Below are 12187 nucleotides of genomic sequence, written 5' to 3' on the forward strand. Positions count from 1 at the left end.
CCAAACAGAAAAATGTTCTTTGTTAAGCACTACTCCATCATTTCAAGCAGCAGCTGGTTACGATCCGAAAATATCATGGGCTTAATTCTGAGGAAATGTTTAGTTGCTCTCAATCCATCTCTATGTCTAATGCCAGTATAAAGAGTGGAGATATCCAAAGTTATAAGCACCATATTTTGTTCCCATTTTACATCATATATTCTTTTAAGAAAGTCTGATGAATCTTTCAAATATGATGGAAGTGTTTTTACAATTCCATTAAGAAAAGTCAGTGTATTTGGAGACATTCTCTAAAAGACTTTCTTGGGCTGATAGTATTGGTCTCCCAGGTGGGTTATGTGTATCCTTGTGCATATATAATCTTCATGAGGTATTTCTAGCCCTACCCGTGCTCTTCTAAATTGTCATACACTAATTTTTCTTCTTCCACTCAGGTCTTGGTGTTCTTCTTCACACACATTTATCAAAAAATCCTTAAAGTTCATTTACCATCTCCTATAAACTCTGATTCCAATTCCCTTATGAGCAAGTGTAACAAATCTGCTCCCAATTTAGCAACCTCTTCAAGTGATTGTTCTGGACTCAAATGAGGAAAAACAGTATCATTTGGTATCAAGTTTTGCAAGCCACTCAGCCTTGGCGGGTAGGATATAGCAAATGAAGGACAAACATTCAAATCAGTCCCCTGAATCTTCAGCAAAACATCTGTTATCAGCACTGAAGTTCCATTGCTCACCCTCTTCAGCATTTGTGGCTAGGTATGTCCACTCAGGAGCAGCATGCCCCCGACAAGGCATCCTCAGTCTTTGGTATCTCCTTAAGCTGGATCCTCCACCTTCGTCTTCACTTTGTACTGACTCAAAAGTTTCACTTATGGGTGGGGGCTCTGCTTCTGAGGGCAACAGCCAACTTCTAGGCAATCCCTTTGGCAAGCTTTCTTCCACCTCAGGCCCACAGCACTAGCTCCTTGATTAGAGGCAGGACCTGTCTCGTTCACCACTTCGACCTCTGCTTCATCTGAGCCAACCTCTTTCTCTTGTTTTTTTGGTTCTCCTTCGACTTGCTTTAGTGCTGTTTCCACTTGAGAACGTCCCGTTACAGCTTGACTGACCCTCTCCTGTGGCCTCTCAACCACAGCTGGCATCTCTTCTGTAAGAGGAGTTGTTTTGTTAAGGAGACACTGTGGGTGTGAGAGGCATGCACCCAATTCACAAAGCTGACAAACTTTGCACCAATTGTTGTGACTAGAATAACCTGGAAGAGGTCATGCAAATGGGGTTCAAGACAACTCTTCCTCAGGTATTTCTTGACATGCACCCAGTCACCAGGTTTTAGGTCATGGCACTGCTCCTGATGAGACAATGCAGTTGCTGCTTCAATCCAGGGAAACACAGAACAAACCATGTCAGTCAGCCCCTCACAATAGCACCAGATCATCCGATATATCCAAAAGTATGTTGGCCGGCCTTCTGATGTTGCAAGAGTCCTGTCCTTCTGTCCGGCATGCTAGCAAGGCTTATCAGCCCAAGAGGTAAAGCATCAGCCCTTTCAGAGATGTTAAGGCACATACTTTAGCCAACCTGGATTTCAAACAACAGTTAACCTTTTCCGCATATTATCTCCACCAGTCACTAATAAAGGGTACAATCTTGTTCCCTCAACCATGTCTACTCTCCATCTCTTCTGTTGATCGTCCCACCTTGCATCTGCATATGCTCGCATCACTTTCTTCATTTTCCCCTTGTAGTGGTCCCGCAATTTAACATGTGCTGCTCACTCCCATGCACTGAGCGCTTCAAACTGCGTAGGTCTTTGTAATGGTGTAATCGCAAACAACAATCTCCTCAAATGATCGATTATTCTCAAATCAAATGAGCCATAGCACCAAAATGGCGATGCATTCTCTTTCTTGGTGATCTTATGCCAATTCTTAAGCCAAATGATAGTGTGAAGCCCTAAGTTTGTCGCTATATAGTAAGCTGGCATATCCTCCGGGGGTGCCATTTCACTCATTCTAGTAGGAACATTCACATCCCATCCTCCAAGGATACATGATCGCCAGGAAGGACCGCCCCTCCCGCCCGGGAGGAGGAATGGCCATCGTCCACAAATCCAGCCTCCACCTGAGCATACTCCCCTACGAAACCACAGACCTGATGGAACACGATCACTACAAGAGCCTGGCGACCCCCACCACCACCCTCCGAGGAACCCTTATCTACCGACCCCCTCGACACAGCAAACCCTTCGCCAACTCCATCACGGACATCATCTCCCCGCAGGCCATCGCATCCACCAACTACACACTACTGGGAGACCTCAACTTCCACCTCGACAACCGACTAGACCCTAACAATGCATCACTCCTGGACAACCTCCACAATGTTGGCCAACGCCAGATCGTGACTAAGCCCACGCCCTCGGCAGGACACACCCTCGAACCCCTCTTCACTACAGGTAACTTCATCACTTTCAGCCACACTACCCAAATTCCCATGGACAGACCACCGATGCGTGCACATCACCTTCAAAACAACCACCTTGCACAGACACCAGCACCTGCCCCCACAAGGAAACTGGATCAAAATCACCAAGATCAGCTCACCCCCTCACTCAACAACTCCACCCCAACAATCACAGAAAACAATGACCCCAACACCGCAGCCCACACCCTGCATAGATGGATCTCGGACAGCGCCAACACCATAGCCCCCCTTAAGAAAAACAACACCAATGCCAAGAAAGCCAGATGGTTCACCACAGAACTTCGGGAGTCCAGACACACTTGCCACTGCCTTGAAAAGACCTGGAGGAACACAAAATCCACAGAAGTCCACAACAACTTCAGAACCGCCACCAACGCCCGCCACCAACTCATACGAGATACGAGGAAAAAAGCAATCGAAGACAGAATCTCCACCCACGCACACACCAGCAAGGGTCTCTTCAACATCTTTAAGGAGTTTGCCCAACCCACCAGCGATTCTACTGACATCCTGCCCTCACAAGACCTCTGCAACAAACTCAGCACTTTTTTCCACCTCAAAATCAAGAGCATCTAAGACAATTTCAACGAAGACAACTAACACACTGGACCCTCACCAACCACCCTGACACCGGGAAACGAGCGATCCACAACTGGACAAACCTCACCAGTGAAGACACAATGAAGACAATGTAGTCAATCTACTCAGGGGCCCCCACGGGCCCCTGCCCCCACCACATCTTCAACGGAGTCGCCAACACCATCGAACCCATGCTCCGCCACATCATCAACCACTCCCTGGCAACTGCCTCGTTCCCTGCCGTCTGGAAACACGCTGAGGTCAACTCCCTACTGAAGAAACCCATGGCGGACCCCACCGACCTCACTGCTCCCGTTCCCAGCAAAAGTCATTGAGAAAGCCATCAACAGTCAAATCGCCACTTTCATCGAAGAGCACAACATCCTCGACCCCTAGCAATACGGCTTCAGAAAATACCGCAGTACGGAAACCACCCTTCTCACCGCAACAGACGACATCTGCACCCTATTTGACAAAGGAGAAACAGTAGCCCTCATCCTCCCTGACTTCTCAGCCGCGCTCAACACGGTTTCCCACTGCACCCTAATACGCAGACTCCACGACGCAGGAATCCAGAACAAGGCCCTCAACAGGATCTGCTCCTTCCTCTCTGACAGAACGCAGTGGGACAGACTTCCCCCTTTACTCTCAGACCCAGCACCAACTGCGTGTCAAGTCCCTTCGGGCTCCTACCTCAGCCCGATACTCTTCAACATCTACATGGCCCCACTCGCCCCCATCATCAGGACCTACAGACTGAACATCATGTTGTACGCAGATGACACCCAACTCATCCACGATCTATCCTATGAACCCAACACCGCCAGACAAATCTTCCGAGAAGGCATGGGAGCCGTTGCCGAATAGATGAAAAACAGCTGCCTACAACTAAACACCAACAAGATGGAAGTACTCATTATAGGCTCAAACCTTGATGCCTGGAACAACACCTGGGGCCTCCCACCCTCAGAAACCCCCCAACCCTCACGGACCACGCACGCAACCTGGGAATCATCCTGGACTCCGAGCTCAAAATGGACCACCAGATCAACTCCGTCTCGTCCTCCTGCTTCCACACCCTTCACCTCCTTCGCAAGACCTTCAAATGGATCCCCCTTGAACACAGAAAGACCGTCAGCCACCCCTGGTCACCAGCAGACTCGACTACAGCAACGTACTCTACGCCGGAACAAACAAAAACCTCATCTGCAAGCTACTACATCTCCCAGCACCTGCACACACTCCACTCCACAATTTCCACGCACCCCAAAAAAATCCTATGATCAGCCCAACTCTCCTACGCCATGGTCCCCTGCACCAGAAAGACCAGATCGGGAGGACGCTCCTTCTCCTTCCTCGCAGCAAAAGCCTTGAGCGCTGTTCCGCTCCACCTCAGACAGACAACATCGCTCCCCATCTTCGCAAAAAAAACTCAAAACCTGGCTCTACGGCATACCCCCTCCTTGACGGAACGGATCCTGCACCCCCCACCCCTAGTGCCCTGAGACCTCTACGAGTGAGTAGTCACACTTAACAAACCCCAGATTGATTGACCTTGCCTCTAAGCATATCTCTGATTGCATTAAAACACCTCATTTTACCTTCCTCATTCAAAATAAACAATTCAACTTCAAAGTTAAATCCTCGGACTCCCCACAACAATACAATTTCAAATATTGGATCAAACCTACCGAAGGCACGGTACACTCTGACGCCACCTTCTCTCCAGGCAGCAGCTCATTCTTTTTCACAATTTTCTTCGCACACACATTTTCTTTTAAACAACAATTGTCTGCTCCACTAAAAGAATCAATAGAATTCAACCATACAAAGAATGCTCACTGGCAAATTAAACCTCGACCAGTGGGAAATCATTTGAATCAGTATAGTTTCCCTTTTGCACAAAAAGGTCCACCACACTATTCACAATTGTCCTATTCACACAAAGTTCCCTATCTCAACTGGGGGCATCAACAACGTCTTATGGCACGCCCCTACAAAACACAGTAGACAAATACAATGCTGTGTCTTCTGCACCTTACTATATATCCCAGATCTTAGGCCACGTCGGACCCAATAACAACTTCCACCAACCTTTCACAAACTTTATTCGACAATTAAGTCACAAAAGTATACATACATATATTACACAAATATTGATTAAAAAAGTCATTAAAATCCATACAATAAATATTTAAAAAGAGTATTAATCTAGAATAGACTATGCCGAATTACAATTTAAAAAGGGGATAAAAACAATTTCATCAACATACATTTATCCAGAGGGGTATTGCACAGAAATTCACAAGGGTTAGCCCTAGTATACATACGCAAAAACAACTTAATCTTCACATAGTTACCGCTGTATTTTTTGTGCGGATTACCCAAGCCCATCTCAAGAATTTAGCAACAGCAATCCTAGGCGTCGGATCTGTAGTTAGAAATCTCAAGGCCTCAGCATGCCTGTTAATCCCAAGCAATTTGCATAAAGGCTTGATCCACATCATTCTGGGGGCAGTATACAGGGGACAATAGAATAAAAAGTGACTTAAGGACTCTTGTTCCTCCCCACATTTGGGACATCTGTTGTTACCACTTTTATCTGCCCATTTAACTGTGAAAGAACTTACTGGGAGTGATCCTACCCTAAGCTGGAAATAGAGCTTGCGATCCTGTTGTTTGCCAATAATATCCCAATATAGTTCCAGTTTTGGTTGGGCTTTAATATCCTTGAAACGACCAGTTAAGTTGGAGGAGAGACCCTCTGACCTCACTTCTGTGATCACCATCTCCCAATACTTTTCTTTTAGGAATTATTTAGAGGGAAATTGAGCGTTTTCCGGGTCCTTCCATAAGTCACTCATTCCTAATTTCAAAAGTGTCGACCTGATGTTCTTAAGCCAATGTATTCTTTGGCACGTGTCCTTAGCCATTATCTCCCTTAAACCCTGGGCATAATACTGTAGTTCTTCTGTTGTCCATAAACAGCGCCAGTAAAGGACTGGGCGCAGAGAGGCAAGATCCTGGACCGCCTTTTTTCCAAGATCCCACATTAGCGGTATTAACGGGGTACTTATGAGAACACTAGTAGCTTTTAGAAGGAATTCATTTTCAGCTAGCGTTAGCTTTCTAAGATCCTCAAAACCCCAGAGTTTGGCTCCATATAGGGCCGAACCTAAGACCTTCATCCCGTATACTTCCAATAACGAGCTAATGGGCTTGGTTGTTGAGGAGGTGAATTTTTTCAAAAGGATGCCTGCCTGCTGGCGGAGTTTTAGGACCGCAATGTCCAATTGGCTAGACCACCCCAGGTCTTTCTGAAGGGTAACCCCCGGGTAGGTGAAAGCATCTACCCGCTCCAGCGGGGAACCATTCATATTAATCAGCCTTCTGAAAGGTCTATTTGTCCTGCACGTTTTACGGCCGGTCAGAACCATATACTTAGTTTTTCTCGTATTTATTTCTAGGCCCCTATTCAAACAAAAATCTTCAAACCGCTTCAGTGCTTGCTGGAGTCCACTAGGAGTCTTTGAGATGATGAGTGTCGTCCGCGAACATGAGGATCGGGACCCGCTCACCAGACATCGCAGGGGCATCAGTCGGGACCAGGGAGAGGAAATCTGCAACCCCATTCACAAAGAGCGAGAATAAGGTTGGCGCCATAACGTAACCCTGCCTTACTCCACGCTCCACCGGAAAGGGCTCAGTAACCTCCCCCTGGGAACCCCCCCGAACCCGGGCGAAGATATCCTCATGCAGGCGGACAATCAAGCTCAGCTATTCAGGTGCCATCCCCAGGTCCGCTAGAACTTTCCATAGTGTATTACGAGGGACCAGGTCGAAAGCCGCTTTTAAGTCAACAAAAACGGCATACAAAGTACCCTTTTCCAAGACCACGGTTCGCCAGTATAACATAATAAACCGGAAGACCTGGTCTATGGTACTTGTTTTTGGGCGGAAACCAGCCTGGAGGTGACTTAAAACATTGTCATTATCCATCCAGGACTGAATTCTGCCCAAAACCAGCCATCCCATGATTTTTTGTAAGCAGTCAATTAGACTTATTGGTCTATAATTGGCTGCAAGTGACTTATCACCCTTTTTATACACCGGCACAATTTCTGCCCCTTTCCATGAGATAGGCACTTCCATCCCTTGGGCTATGGCGTTTGCCACATACAAAATATATAATCGCCAACACCCTCTGTTGTTCAGAAATAGATCTGCGGGGACACAATCCATGCCGGTAGCACGACCCTCAGTGACTTGGTCCAATACCCTATCCACATCAGTCAAGGAGAAGATAGGTTCCTTATACACAATATGGACAAAGGCTCCTTCGCTAATACCAGTAGCACTAGCAGCATATTGGGGCTTGAAATAGTCGACCCAAGAATTACGGTCAACATTATTATGAGGGCTCTCTCGATGTCCTCCCCTATCCCATTTAAAGATTTCCCAAAAAAGTTTGGGGTTCTTTGCAGAGCACGCCGCTTTCAAATCCTACCACAGGCCCTTTTCCCAGTCCCTTTTAGCAGCAAGTTGCTTGAGCCTGTAGTTCGCACGAGCTAGTTTTATTGTACCCATATCTTTAGACTTTAGGGCTAAACCCAATTCCCTCCTAGCTTGGCGACAGGAGCCATCATACCATTTCTCTGCTTTTTTAGCTGGGGTTCTTTTTTTTCCTAAGATAGGTTTGCAGAAGTATGTTTTCAATTTAGTAAAGAGCCTATTGTGTGCCTCTAGTAAACGATAAGGGGGAGAACCTTTCAGTGTAACTTCCTCCATAGCCTTGAGGGCCCCTTCCAGGTCTCCCTCGATAATACTTATTATTTCCTGATGCTCTGCGACTTAACACCATTTAAGGTGACACTCATCGTTTGCCATAACTAAATCCGGGTAACAATGCCCTTGATGAGCATCAGCCCCTGCATGAATACCCAGGTTGAACTTTGCACTCAGAGGGTTATGGTCACTTTCAATTGTGCGGGGGTGATTGGTGACATCACTGCTGGGTCATCAGGTGGAACATTACTTTTGCAAGATCTTGCTTTTTTCCCACCAGCAATGGTTTGAGGTCCAGGGCGTTTCCTTTTTGTTTGCTCCCTCCCCTTTGGCTGGACCATAATGGCTTTAACTTGACCAACAGATCAAGTCTTAATTTTAGGGGATGGATCTCTAACTATGTCGCTGCTGGGCACTCCTTCTCTTGGGGAGTTGTCACTTATATTCATAATCGTTGCTGATTGAGGTGAGGAAGTGGTTACCACTCCTGAGGGAGGAAGCGAGCCCTGCGAGTTAGGTGCTAAGTGGGTCGGTGATCTGGCATGTGCCAGGGGGCCCAGTGAATACTTTTTATGGAAGGATGTGTCCAAGGATAGTCTTTTTTCGGTAAGTTCTATATCCTTGGCAAGTGCAGTTGATACCCTTATAAGAAAATTATCAAGAGTTCCTAATAGTGAACCACCAGTTGATTTCCTGCAACTAGGATCACCATCATGTAAGGTAGCCATCCTTACAGTACCTTGCGTAATACTCAATTCGGTATCAAGTGAATTCCAATGTGACACTGACCTTGTTTATGCTGTGGCAGGTGTCAGAGGGGTGGCCCGTCCCGTTCTTATACGGCCTTGAACGGGCTTAAACGGGCCCGCCCTTGGCCCGGGCTCTGCCCAGGTCGTCCCGCGGAGCGGGCCTCTGCGCCTGCTTTATGCACCTCCTGGTGCGGGCGCGCGTCAGCGGTGTCCGCCGCCGCTGTGCCTGCCGGGAGTTGTGGTCCCGGGGCGGCGGTGCGGAGAATGGCATTTGCTGACTCTTGGCCGGTGGCGGCGTTCGATGTGGCCCTCTGGACTCTTGGCGGTGGCGGCGGCCCGAACAGGTAAGCTTTTTGGCAGTTTCCCACTCTCTGCCGGCTTCTGCGCCTGCCTTATGCACCTCCTGGTGCGGGCACGGCGTCAGCGGTGTGCGCCGCAGCTGTGCCTGCCTGGAGTTGTGGTCCCAGGGCGGCGGCGCGGAGAATGGAGTTTGCTGACTCTTGGCCGGTGGCGGCGTTCGATGTGGCCCTCTGGACTCTTGGCGGTGGCGCCGGCCCGAACAGGTAAGCTTTTTGGCAGCTTCCACCAACACTTATCAAAACATTCATGTGACTCTCACAACATCTCCACCAGACATCACGCAACCAATTTTTCACCGCATTCTAGAATAATTGTTACACACACACACAACTGGAACTCCACTTGTCCTCCAATTCTTAATCATAGGCTCTAGACTAGGGAAGTTGAGGTAAGGCTCCGGGAAAGCTATTCTAGATTTTGTTCTACGTTTACAGAACCATCCTCTGTAGCTACCATCTGAGAAAACAGGACCCAGTACTCTTCAAAAATCTGATTGATGGTTCTTTTTACACATTTTTTACGCAGCATGAGAGGTAAAGAGAAAACTCCTTTAACAATATCTAAATTTCAAAGTATCCACACTACCAAGTAATAACTCAGGTCTACAACTGAATTCAGGTTAATTTGTTTAATTCAAATTTTGAAACTAATAAATATACACCAATCTAAGCATTATGGTGTATAAATACAAACTAAATAGGATGAGGCCAAATCTTCAGAAACAATTCCCCCTATATGAAAAATAGAAAACAACTAACTCAATCACTACAACATATGTTATCAGAAGGCAAACATGCATGTTGGATTGGATTACAATTTCGTGCAAAATGCCCTACAAATCCCTAACTCTCCCTACACTACCCTAAAGTGGCAATCCTGACCTAAAGCCAGCTCCAATAGAGGTGGGAGCCATTAGAGCCCTCCTAAAAAGTACTCCAACCAGGGTCATATAGCGTAAAGCCACAATGCCAAAAATGGGGTCTGTACCTCAAAGCATCCTAAAGCAGAAGTCTCAGCTATCCCTAACTACGTTACAACATAAACAATCGCTGAATAAAGGCACCTACCACAGTGTTACTGGTACTTTCCCATAATTCCAGCATCCTCCTGCTTCCATTCTCCCCCCACATGTTCACACACTGCGGTATTTCATATGTCCTTGGTGCCATCTCCTTCTCTCACGGGAACTCATCCTCCATCCGTTATCACCTTTTTTCTTCTCAGGGCTCTCTATCTACTAGGAACAATATTATTTCGCTCAACTAAAAAAGCCTTATCGACCTGCAGTGGGAACACAAGATACATGCAACATTCAACTGTGCAAGCAAATGCGAATTAAAACATTCGAAATACATTTCAGGCCTACTGTTAAGCTAAATTAACAACACACAGTTTACATTATTTGCGCCCTTCTACCAGCAACTAAGCCATACTTTCAACATATATTTCAACACTTATAAATGGCAGGTCTTAAAGTATTAGTGTCATGAATGTAATATTAAACAAGTCAGTAAAAACATGTAGTTTGCTATCCTTTAATGCAATATTAAGGCACACTTTTTTTCAGTTACATTTGTAAAATACACATGAGATTTGCGTTAATCATGAGGATTACTTTAACATCTCGTACTCCTCTTTCTTCTTTTTCATACAAGAGTCACACAGAATATATGCGAGGGCAAACTAACAGAGATTATAAAGCACTCCTACAGTCAATTTGAAAAGGGGTCCCAAACTACTCTCCTCCAGCTTCCAACCTGCTGGCCACGTCTGAGTTGAGGAAAGACGGTACTATACTATTTAACACTATCCCCTCTTCATTTATGTTTCAGTGTTTGCAATTTAGTTTATTGTTTTAGGGTTCTTTGAATTTGTAAATATTCTGCATGACTTCATGCTGTCTATTCAGGCCTGGCATTCACTGCTGAATAGTTTGGAAGACAATAAAGATGATTTGATTTCGTTTTCTCTATGCACAGTCCTCGCGGAGATCAAAAATACCACCTTACCACCTTGCTTCTGCAGCAGATGATGGAAAGAAAAGCAAACAAGGCCTGTCACAGGTTCCATGATGCAACGGGAAAGCGTTACATAAACTGCTGGTGTCAGAACTATTCGCAGTTGATAAATGAGAGAAATCTGCTTCGCAGTGGTGCACAGATTTTTCTTTGCTAGGGGAATGTGATGTCACTGTGTTAACTTGATGGATCCATCTTACTTTAAATTAACTAAATGAAAGCATGTGTAGATTGCTGTGCTTAACAATGACGACAGTATGGTTTTCGAAGTGTCCGTTTTTTTCCGTCTGCTTTTGAGCCTAAACTATTCACATTGCCTTATTATCACAACCCCATGCATCCTTCATTTCAACGTGTGCAACCTATATATCGAGTGTGATTTTATTGTCCATACCATTCACACACAACAAGGCGGTTCAAACATGAAATACCAACGGCCAATTATACATCAGAAAGAAGCTAACTTTCGGTTAAAAAATGCTTTGTGTTCTCCCTGAGGTTTAAAAAAAAAATAATTCTAATAGTGCCGAGGATTTCCGGAAACGGCCCACTGTAGATTTGACAAAGCCGCTGTAATTCCATTATGTTCTGATTCTCGGTGTGCACTCCTCGCCGAAAGAAATAATTACCAAACATTGCGTCATCTTGCGCTTATGCCCACAGGGAGACATTGGTTTACATGACCAAATGAAGTGCAACGTGCTGAGTGAACGCACACGGCGAGGAACTGGGGAGAACTGCCAAGTGGTTGTTTATTAAACGTGATTTGTAAAATGTCTTTTTGACTCGAGGCAGGTACCATTCTGCCACATGTTTCACTGTAGCAGTACTGCAATATTTTTGGCATAACAGCCTTGCCTTGGTGGCCTGCTCTGGACAGAAGGCCGCTGTCCTGCAGCTTTGGGAGAGGAGTGTATTTATCTGGGCTAGACGTTTTGTTTCGTATCCAAGCAACCACACTTTTAGGCAGGGTTAGAGTATGGGATATGTACAAAGTGTGCCATGATTCCTTCCTAATACATTCTGGCAACCAAGAGGTCTTTGGGGCGCACAGTTATGAATATACCCTTGTGTGTTTTATGTCATTTGTGATTCAAAAAGAATGTGACTCAGGGCCATATGTATCATTGAAATTGGCATTCGCGAAGGCCGAAATTCGCAGAATTTCGGCCTTTGCGAATGCGAATTCGAAAAATGGGATGTATGATTG

The sequence above is a fragment of the Lissotriton vulgaris genome, chromosome 8 (assembly GCF_964263255.1).
Source record: "Lissotriton vulgaris chromosome 8, aLisVul1.2, whole genome shotgun sequence".
In the NCBI taxonomy this organism is placed as follows: domain Eukaryota; kingdom Metazoa; phylum Chordata; class Amphibia; order Caudata; family Salamandridae; genus Lissotriton; species Lissotriton vulgaris.